The sequence below is a fragment of the Equus asinus genome, chromosome 13 (genome assembly GCF_041296235.1).
Source record: "Equus asinus isolate D_3611 breed Donkey chromosome 13, EquAss-T2T_v2, whole genome shotgun sequence".
Lineage (NCBI taxonomy): Eukaryota > Metazoa > Chordata > Mammalia > Perissodactyla > Equidae > Equus > Equus asinus.
In genome coordinates this window covers 40206246-40216830 of record NC_091802.1, presented here as the reverse complement: position 1 = coordinate 40216830, position 10585 = coordinate 40206246, and the positions used below count along the sequence as shown (strand labels likewise).

Sequence of the window (10585 nt, the reverse complement as noted above, 5' to 3'; positions counted from 1 at the left end):
GAGGTCTCAGAAGGAATGAACCCTACCAACACCTAGATCTCGGACTTCCAGCCTCCAGAACTGTGAGAAAATAAACTTCTGTCACGTACACCACCCAGGCTGTGGCATTTTGTTACGGCAGCCCTGGCGAGCTAGTACACCACCCATCTCAAAGACCAGCTCAGATGCCAACCCTGCCACAAAACCTCCTCTTGCTCCCATACCCTCCTTCCATCTTTCTGTGGCTACCACTTTTGTGTCATTCAGCCTCTTTTAGATTAGCATTTGCTCACACTCCTCCCCTGCTGCCTTGTAAGCTTCTTGAGGATGAAGTCCATGTCTCGTTCATCTTTTTTCCACTCCACCACTGCTTGCTCACATAGCCCAGAGGTGCTCAACCAGTGGCTATCAAAATAACAAGAGAGCAACTTCCCTGGGATGCCAGTAGGGGTCAGACCACCTAGACGTTTCCTGGTGGTGGCGGTGCGGCTGCTGCTGTGTGCATGTTGTGTGTACGTGTATTGGGGGAGGGTGTGGTTGTTCCAGGAGGGCGCCACCTCTTACCAGTTGTGTGATCTTGTGGAGGCAGTCACACTTCACACCCAAACCTTCAGAGTTTACAAAGCATTTTTGTATGTATTCTCTCATTCGGTTGTCATAACAATCCACCAAGATTACAAATTATTTCCTCTGGTTCACAGGTGAGGTAACCATCGTCAGAGAAGGTGGAGAAACAAAACAGTTAGTTGTGAAAACTTATGAGAATAATAGGTAGAATGTACTGAGTGCCTGGCACCACACTAAACACTTTGCATGACTTGTCCCAATGAAAATCCTCACAACGAGCCTATGAGAGAGGAATTATTACTGGATCTATTTTACAGATAAAGAAATTGAGGCCCAAAGGAATTACCTGAGATCCCATGGCTAGAAAATGGTAGAGCCACAGCCCATAATTAAAACCGGTATGTCATACTGCCCCGTCCCCACATAAATTAGCATATAGAGGGTGTTAAATGAGGGCAACAGACAGGAGTTGCTCCAAAATTCAGAGACCGAGTCGGTCTGGAAGGTCTTCTTAAATAAGGTGAGCTTTGAGCTAAGCCTTTTCGGACATAGTTGAGTGGAGAGGATGGGGTGGGGCCAGCCTGCCTCACTTCATGCTGTTTACGGCTAGGAGTCCCACAAGTCAGATTCAACCGCCCAATTCAACTCCCCACACCCGTCTTGAGCCCACAGTAAGTGCCCACTACTGGGCTGGGAGGTGCTGGGGTGCAGAGAGGATGAAGAGGAGGTCCCTGCCCAGGAGGACTCAGTCTCCTGGGGAAGACAGATTGGTGCCTAATAATAGCAACCCAAGAATACATGAATCGATTACCTTACCATGGCTTTAAGGCTCTATCCAGGGCTTTGAGGGGAAAGCCCTGGTTCCAATTCTGCCACTAATTTTCTATGAGACTTTAGGCAAATCACAGCCCGTCTTGTGGCCTCAACTTCTGCACCTGGAAGGCAGCTATGCTCACCACTACACCGCCAACACCAGACTGCACCTGGAAATGGAGTCACTGAATATGTATTGCAGAATGACTTCCATAGGCTAACGTCAATCGTCTACATCCAATTTCCATTCTCTCTCTCTCTCTCTTTTTTTTAAATTAGAAATGTGAGTTTAATCTTAAGGAGAGAGGTCAAAGCAAAGAAATAGGGTTTTTTTTTTTTTTAAAGACTTTATTTTTCCTTTTTCTCCCCAAAGCCCCCTGGTACATAGTTGTGTATTCTTTGTTGTGGGTCCTTCTAGTTGTGGCACGTGGGACGCTGCCTCAGCGTGGTTTGATGAGCAGTGCCATGTCCGCGCCCAGGATTCGAACCAACGAAGCACTGGGCCGCCTGCAGCGGAGCGCGCGAACTTAACCACTCGGCCACAGAGCCAGCCCCAAGAAATAGGTTTAAAAGTCAACAACATATAGATAAAAGTTGTGGAAGCAGATGGACACTCAAGGAAAGTTGTTTGCTAAATGAGAGATTTCAGTGAACGATCCCTGCCTCCCCCGCCCCCAGGGCTCACCTCGTGGTTCCACACAATGAAAAACACTAGCAATAAATAAAGAAAAGCAGCTATTTATTGAAGGAGGGGATAGAAATAGCACCAATCACCAGTTTCTATTCCCCTGGGATGGATGATGCCTTCAGAGGAGATGATGTAAATGCATTAATCACACGGGCCCCCGGGGAAGACAGAGGAAGGGGGTTGGGTCCACAGCAATAACATGACACCAACAGCACACCCATCTGTGTCCACAGCTAGAATTTGTGGGGCCTCTCCTAACTGCTGCCCCTCTTGCTGGACCCTCTCCCGCTGGAACAGTCACCTCAGCAGTGGGGGCATACCTCTCATTGGCTTATTTCTTGTAAGACTCAAATAAGAGGAAGTCTTCAGACGTTGGCCTGACAACATTTTCTTACTTAAGCACACAAGTTGAATAAATGGGCACATTCCCCCGACTGGGTCCAGCTGACCAACTCAAAGCTACTTTTGATTCTTGAGCACATTCAGCTCCTTGGTACATCTTTAATTTCTTTTCTTTATATGTTCTTTCTTTCTTTTTTAATGACAGGACAAAAACTATCTGGAGAAGGGAAATTCTTCCAACGTGCATTGAACCCTTCACTTTTCTCACCCCGGCCGCCAAGGTTAGATATCCATGATCTTAAGAATATCCACTACAATAAGATGACCCTTTCTCCGGAAGGCAGAGAACAGAGGAGTCTCCTCCTTCCACAGGTCTTCCATTCTACAATCCCAGGGCTGCCTAAGCAGGACTGGGCTTCTCCTGATTGCTCTCAAGGTTGGCATTCTACAACTCATCTGGCATATCAAGCACTTGGGCCCTGTAAGAAAATCTCACCTTCCTGAGCTGTTGTTGCAGAACCTGAGAAGATGTGGTGAAAAAGAAAGATTTCCCAGTAACTGTGCCCACAGGGTTCCGGGGCCTTCACAAGCTAAAGCCTGTGCTAGGTGACTCTCCTGCTTGAGGGCCAAGCAAGAGAAGCCATCAGTGCTGTCGTGCGTTCGATGTAATAAGAAAATACACCCAAGTTGCCTTCATTTGCTCATCTGACAAACATTATTATGCATCTATCTGCATAATATCCTGTACTGGGGATACCAAAAATGGAAAGACAAGACCCAAGATCTGGTAGGGGAACAAGGAAGTCTCCATTCCTTCTTTCTCCCCCTCCCACCCCAGACCCATAAAAGTGAGACAAGATGGATGAAGCCAAGTTGGAAAACCTACTGGGTTGAGCTGCTGACTACCATTTTGGTTAAGAACCTAGTGGAATCTGAGAAGTTTAGAATTTGTAGCAATCTTGGTAGCCTCGGACTATCTTCTATGCAGCACTATTTTGGGAGTTATACTCTAGGCTCTGACTAAGGGACAAGCCTACAAAAAGAAAATAAAACAGTCACCAAGCTGGACATGCTGCTTGTTCTCCAGGAGATAAGAAAATGATACAAGTATAAAAAGATGCAGGCAGCAGAGATTTATGCTGGGACAGGTAGCCAAGTGGGAAAAAGTGTGAAGCCAGGTGCCCGGCTCCGTGCAAGGGCCCTGAGTTCCTGGGCCCAGGGGCTGGGTGTGGAAAACTGTTACCACCTGCCCTTTTCTGATTGAGGAATTATGGAAGGTAAGTGGAGAAATTGCTTAAGCAGACTAAACTCATGCAAACCCCATCCCACCCCTTTCCCTACCAACAACAACTAGGTGCCCAGAAGCTGGGTCTGGTTGGGTCTGATTGAGTTTGGTCGGATCTGGTCTTGTCTGGTTGGGTCTGTTGAGTCTGGTTGACTCTGGTCAGGTCTGGTTGGGTCTGGTCCAGTCTGGTCAGGTCTGCTTGGGTCTGGTTGGATCTGGCTGAGTCTGGTTGGATCTGGTCAGATCTGGTCAAGCATGCAGCTGAAATACTGCCCACATTCTGTGTGGACTAGCAGTCAACAGAGACCTGAGTTCAAGGCCCAGCACTGCTCCTTGCTTGGAAAAGTCTCTGATTCTCTTCTAGCTTCAGTTTCCTCACGTGTAACTTGAGGGTCATTCTCAGTACTTACCACGGGGTTGTTATGAGGGTTAAATGAGACAACTATGTAAAGCACTTCAACAGTGCCCAGCAGACACAGAGGCTCAATACTTGTTAACTGATTATCAGCTACATAGAGTCTTTCCCAACCCTCCCAATAAAAATGGCCTCTGCCCCTCCTTGAACTCACATCACAGTCTGGCTTTATCTTTCATTTTCTGCCCTTGAAGGGAAGATCTCTGATTCATCTTCATAGGATCGAGTCAGATTTCAAACGATAAGTGAGAATTTAAATGATTCTTGTGAGAGAGGGAGGAAAAAGAAAGAACTTAGAAGCAATCACGTCTATTGGCAGAAATATGCAACTATTGCCAGGTACCAAAACAAAAACAAATTGAGTTGCTGGAGCTTGGAATTCAGCTTGCTGGTTAGAGCGAAGTGGACATTAAAGATAGACTTGCTTCTACTCAAGGTGTGGTCCGTGGGCATCACTTGGGAGCTTGTTAGAAATGCAGGCTCTCTGACTCTATGCCAAGCCTGTGGAATTAGAATCGGAATTTTAACAAGGTGACTCCTATGCATGCTAAACTTGAGGAGCCCTGGAGAAACAAGTGATTCTCAATCTTGGCCACACATTGGAATCATCTAAGGAGCATTTAAGAGTCCTGATGCCCAGGCTGGATCTCAGAACAGCTAGAATCTCATTGATTTGTACAGCTCACCAGGTTGAGACCCATTGGTCTAGACCCACCCTACGATTTACTGGGCAAGAAACTAAGGTCTGGAGGGGTAAACTGGCCTGCCCGAGGTCACATAGCAAGTAGTCACAATGCTAGGGACATGAGCTCAAGTCCTCCAACGCCAGGGCTCTCTTCATTGTACTTCACTGCCCTGTGGCAGAGTTTGGGAAATGGGATGAGGTGAGGAGAGCATCAGGCTTCCCTTTCTGGCTCGCCATCCTCATGGTTGGCTCCTGAAGTAGGAGCTTCCTGGACATGGGTGGCCTTATGCCATTGAATTCCCTGATGGACTATGTGCATGGGAACACCACCCTTCGAGGCAGTAGGTCCCGGGAGCCCAGGGCCATGTAAGATTCTGCCACCTAACCGGTGGCCAGTCTCTGGGCTGAAATAGCCCCCACACTCACCCAGCCAGCCTGACCCTGCCATTCCCACACACCCCTGTCTTCCCAGAGACACAGAGGGCTCAGGGACTGTCCCACCACCCAGGTCACACAGTTCTCAGAATCAGGTGAGGTTTCTGAGCCCCCACAGCCTCAGCTCCTGGCTCCTCTCGGAACTGCTGGGACAGGCCCGTTCTCAAGTCAGCAACCGCGACAGTCTCGAAACCTTCAGGGCCAGAGGCTCCCCCGTGACTTGTTTTCGCTCTCTTGTCAGGGTTTTGGGGGGGGGGGTGTGTGTGTCTCAAACCTTTGATTGTCTCTGCTTTCTGACTTTTTCTGGTGTGTTTTTGAAGTGGCTTTTTGTTATTCTGCCTCAGCTCACTCACCTTTCTCAGCAGCCGTGGAAAATAGCTCTGTTCTGCTCTCCTCTGTGCACTTGGATTCCAAGTAAACAGCTCGCCTGCTGGCCTGACCATGCTGAACAGCTCTGGAGGGCCTGGTCCTGTGAAGCCCTTGAAAATAAACATGAGGCATAAAGCTTCCCGCTGCTCAAGAAGGAAGATGGGGTAGACACAAGAAAGCAGAAGGAACTTTCTAGGCACACAATTATTGATGGCCTTGGCAGATGTGTTCTGAGCCCTGGAGCAGGCAAGGAAAGGGACCTTCTCCTCCCGTGAGCATCAGGCCTGCTAGAAGGAAGGCACCCACCTGCCAGGAGCTTCTCTGGTCTCCTCTCCGGAAAATCGAGGGCTAGATCTACAGCTATGCTGTCCAAAACGGTAGCCACTAACCACATTGGCTACTGAGTGCTTAGAATGTGGCTAGTGTGACTAAGGAACTGAACTTTGAATTTTACTTCATTTTTAAATTTAAATAGCTACGTGTGGCTAGTGGCTGCTGTGTTAGACAGAGCCGCTCAACAGCAGTGGTTGTCAAAGTTGGCTGCACATTAGAATCACCTGGGGAGACGCAACACACTCTGATGCCCGGATCCACCCCTGGCGATTCCGATTTATTGGCATAGCGTGTGGACTGAGCGGCAGAGTTTTGAGAACTCCCCAGGTGACTCTAATGTGCAGCTAAATTTGAGAACCTCTGGCCCAAAGGCCTTCCAATAGCTCTTCCAACACCAACTTCCTGCATTTTGATATGGTTTCTACAGTTTTCAGAATTTGAGGACCAAGTAGTTTACTTAGAGAATCAAGTCAAGACATTGAAAATGTTTTTCCACGTTCTAAACGTAATGCATTCATTGTAGACAATTGAGAAGATTCAGAGAAATAAAAAGAAGAAATTTAAAAGCCCCTAAAATCCCACCACCCAAGTAAGGAGTTAAAAGGCTCGGGTGTAAATCCTTCCAAAGATTTTCTCCAGGATACTTCCTTATGTTTTCTTCAAAACTGGGATCATACTATGCTGCCTATTTTGTAACCGGCTTTGGTCACTTTGCTTCTTTGGTTAAAGAATATTCACATGCTACCATCAATTGTAATGCCTGCATGGTAGTCTTTCATACATAAACCACAATTTATCCAAATCCATACTAATATTGACCCCATTTTTGCTATTGTTTTAAAAAACATTGCTATGAATATAACAATAGCAATATCTTTATGAAAAGCTGTTCACCAACCCTTTGGGAGAAGAGAAGAGGGAAGAGGAGGGGAGGGGGGAGAGAAAACAAAAGAAAATAATTAGGTCAAAAGGCATACAAAATTCTAAGCAATTCAAATTACTCTCCAGAAGAGTTGAACCAGTTTACATTCCTACCAACAGCGCATGAGAGCACCTGTTTTTATGCACGCTGGCATTGGGGATTGACCTTATCAAATTTAACAAGGTTTAAAAAAAACCCACCACCACCAACAGGCACCTCATCATTGTGAAGTTCAGTGCACCTTCAATGAGCACTGACTGTGCGCCAGGTGCTGCCTTAGGTACTGGTTTGACGAAGATGAATGGAGCGCCTCCCTGCCCTCTGAGAACTCAGGGAAGGGAGGAGTTCAAGGGCTTGGCTTTAAGTCAGGGAGAACAACACAGGTGCGAAGAAGTACCAGAGTCACACCACAGAGAGGGAGGGAAAACCCGTGGTTCTTCACGGCAATGCTGGGAGCGTTTGAGCTGGCTCGAGAAGGATGAGAGCAGGCACTGGCAAACGGCAAGGTGCTGGAGGTTCAGGGCACAGGAAAAGTGTCACTTCTATCCACCAGTGGCTCCTACACTCATCAACCCCCTACAGTCAGGAAGCTCTCCCCTCAGATCTGTCCCACAGCTTCTTATTGCTGCTTAAATCCCTTCCCTCTGGTTCTCTGTAGTGGAAACAGGAGACAACTTGGTTGTATTCTCCATAAAATCACCTTCAGAGACTTCTAGATCAATGCAAATCCCAAGCATGGTATGGTATGTTTCTATTTGGATTATTCACTCCTTTTTAAAAAAAACTACATTGACATACAATGTCCTTATGTCCATTAAAAAAGAAAGAGTTACAGAAGTCAAGACCATGGGGCAAAAGTCGGGGTGATGGATTCCCCAGGCCTCAAGACCTAAGCCCAAGTTACACATCATTCTTAGGATGGCCAATGCCAGTCCCGTATAAAGAAGGGGGCAGCTCAAGTCCTGGCTGTCCCACATAGGACCGTGGGGAAATTTACTTCATCTTACTGAGCCTATAAAACATGGATTATAGGAATAGCGAAAATCAGATTTGAGGGATGGGAAAGCATTTTGTTAAAAATAACAATAAAGAGAATAAGAATAACCTGTGACTCCCATCAACGTGGGCCCATGGTCAAGTTAGCCAGCCTCTTGCTTTCTCTTTTTGTGAGTATCTGTGACCCACAAACACACACACCCCCTTTAAACCAAGTCTCTGACGTTACTAGCATTTCAGGAATAAGGCAAGTCCCCAAAGATGGCCTTTCTTCAGAAGCTCACTGAACAGTGAATTAAGGAACTTACCCAACGGTGACTCGGAGCAGGAGGTAGGAAGGGCATGACGGCCACAGGGCCTTTGAGTGCGGGGTCCCCTTTTCCATCCACTGACCGACACTCCTCCTCCCCGCTGTTCTGCCCTATAACGTCAGGGACAGAATCAAATTTCCCACCTCCCTGCCCTCACCTCCCCCTTCTCCGTATAGCTCTGTGACACATGTCCCTGGAGAGTCCCCGACATCATCACAGAATAAAAACAAAAACAACAAAGAAAAAATACCAAACCTTCCCCCTTGCCACTCCCGCCCCTCCACTATGAGTCGCCCACACGATGGGGGTTAACTCGAGTTTCAAATACTAGAAATGAAATGGCCTTTTTTTTTTCTCACTTCTGCTATTTACACAGAAGTGCCTACCAGAGACCTCAGCACTAAACCCACCATAATTCAAATTTATTTTTAGATTTCTCAGCTGTAGAAATCTACAAAATGCCAAAATGGGCTCGGGCGATTCAGCCGACAGGAGGAAGGAGAGGGAGAAAGGGAGTGAGCCGACTGAGAACCTGCTCTCGGCCAGGTGCCTTGCTGACTCCGCTTCATTTCATCCTCACAGGGACTCTCAGGAGAAAGCCCATTATCGGAGGTATTTTCACAGATATTGAAACTGAGGTTCTGGGTAGCTGAGCGACTCGGTCAAAGTCAAACAGTCAGTCAGCAGTGGGATCTGGATTTGAAACCAGAACCAACTCAAAGCCAAAGTTCTTCGTGTTGAACCCTCCCCTTCTCCTGTTCTCTCTTGTGCTCCCACAGCAAATTCCCATGTACCTTCTTTACCTGAGTGTTTGCAATATCCCTGCCCCAGCTACCTGTACCTTGCCCTTTTCAGCTTGGGAACAAAAATAGGGTCAATCAGAGAAGATTCTGGAAACTGAAGAGTTTTCTTTCCCCCAAAAGAGAGACCTACAAATCAAAAGAGGCCTACATACTGCCTGCCCAGGTATTCATGTTATAAATCGAGCTAATAAACTACTAAATAAAATAGGCCAGGGCCGGCCAGGTAGCACAGTGGTTAAGTGCACACGTTCTGCTTCAGTGGCCCGGGGTTCGCCGGTTCGGATCCCGGGTGCAGACATGGCACCGCGTGGCACGCAATGCTGTGGTAGGCATCCCACATATAAAGTAGAGGAAGATGGGCACGGATATTAGCTCAGGGCCAGTCTTCCTCAGCAAAAAAGAGGGGGATTGACAGCAGTTAGCTCAGGGATAATCTTCCTCAAAAAAATTAATTAATTAACTAAAAAATAAAATAGGCCATATTCTATTTTGAAAATATGTTTCCGTAAGGAAAAATATCTTTCATAATGACCTACGAGGCCCTGTTTATGTGTAGAATTCTCAGATTCCCTGATGAGCTTCCCTCCAGCCCCCTGCCCGGGCCTGCAGCTCACTCTCCTTCTCTTCCTACTCCCCAGCCTGGAGTAAGCTCCGTCTACACCACCAATCCATAGCCAGCCTTTGGCCACCTCTTGAGCCTAGGGTTTGTGAGTCCTGGGTCCCAGAGCATGACAGAAGTAGAGACACAGACCAGTGGTGGGCCCGTCCTTCACCTGACAGAAAGGAGTGCAGTCAGAAGAAGACGGGCGTCCCTCCACCTGGATCTGAAGGCAGCACTGCGTTTGTTGCAGGCACTATATGCCCATCACTCTAAGCAGGATCCACGCAGTGAGCTGGAGCCACAACTGTTACCTCATCCTTCTACCTGCCATGAGCCCTAAACCTGACATTTGAAAGGAAATGATGCTTTTGACCATTTCAATCAATCTGCAGTATTTGTCTTTCCCCACCCCTGGGACAGGGCTCAAGGAGCGGGAGGCTCTGGCACGCATACATTGACATTTACACATAGAATCTCCTTGGCTCTGTTTGTTCTTTGCTTTAAAAGTCTGCTCCAAAAACTATAAACAGAAACCAGATCTGTAGTTCCCAGGGGCTGGGGGTGGAGGAAGGGGTTGACTACAAAGGGGTGTGAGGGGATTTTGGGAGGCAACTGTCCTATAGTGTGTCTTGTTTGTGCTAGTGGTTACACAACTGTTCACATTTGTAAAAACCCCTAGAACTGTACACTAAAATAGGTGAATTTTCATGTATGTAAATTATATCTCGAAAAATGATGTAATTGGCAGCCGGTCCCATGGCCAAGTGGTTAAGTTCACACGCTCCACTTCAGCAGCCCAGGGTTTTGCCAGTGTGGATCCTGGGCGCGGACATGGCACCAGTCATTAGGCCACACTGAGGCGGCGTCCCACATGACACAACTGGAGGGACCCACAACTAGAATGTACAACTGTATACTGGGGGGATTTGGGGAGGAAAAAAACAGAAAAAAAAAAGATTGGCAACAGTTGTTAGCCCAGGTGCCAATCTTTAAAAAAAAATGATGTAATAAAAATTGTCTCTTCAAACCTCATTTAAGAAA

The 10585-nt window shown here is 47.2% G+C and overlaps 1 long non-coding RNA gene across 12 annotated transcripts in view; it reads right to left on the bottom strand.

Moving 5' to 3' along the window:
- Positions 1 to 2077: 2077 nt before the first annotated feature.
- The window catches only part of LOC106826466 (uncharacterized), a 37907-nt gene continuing 29399 nt past the window's right edge, over positions 2078 to 10585 (bottom strand). For 11 of the 12 annotated variants that reach the window (XR_011493827.1, XR_011493834.1, XR_011493833.1 and 8 more), the window contains 3 exons: positions 8138 to 8250; positions 5563 to 5688; positions 2078 to 4590 (listed from right to left, as the gene is read on the bottom strand). This is a non-coding gene — a long non-coding RNA (uncharacterized lncRNA). Of the gene's footprint in view, positions 4591 to 5562; positions 5689 to 8137; positions 8251 to 9716; positions 10464 to 10585 lie in introns of those variants that run through there. The other variant, XR_011493836.1, reaches the window with a different exon arrangement.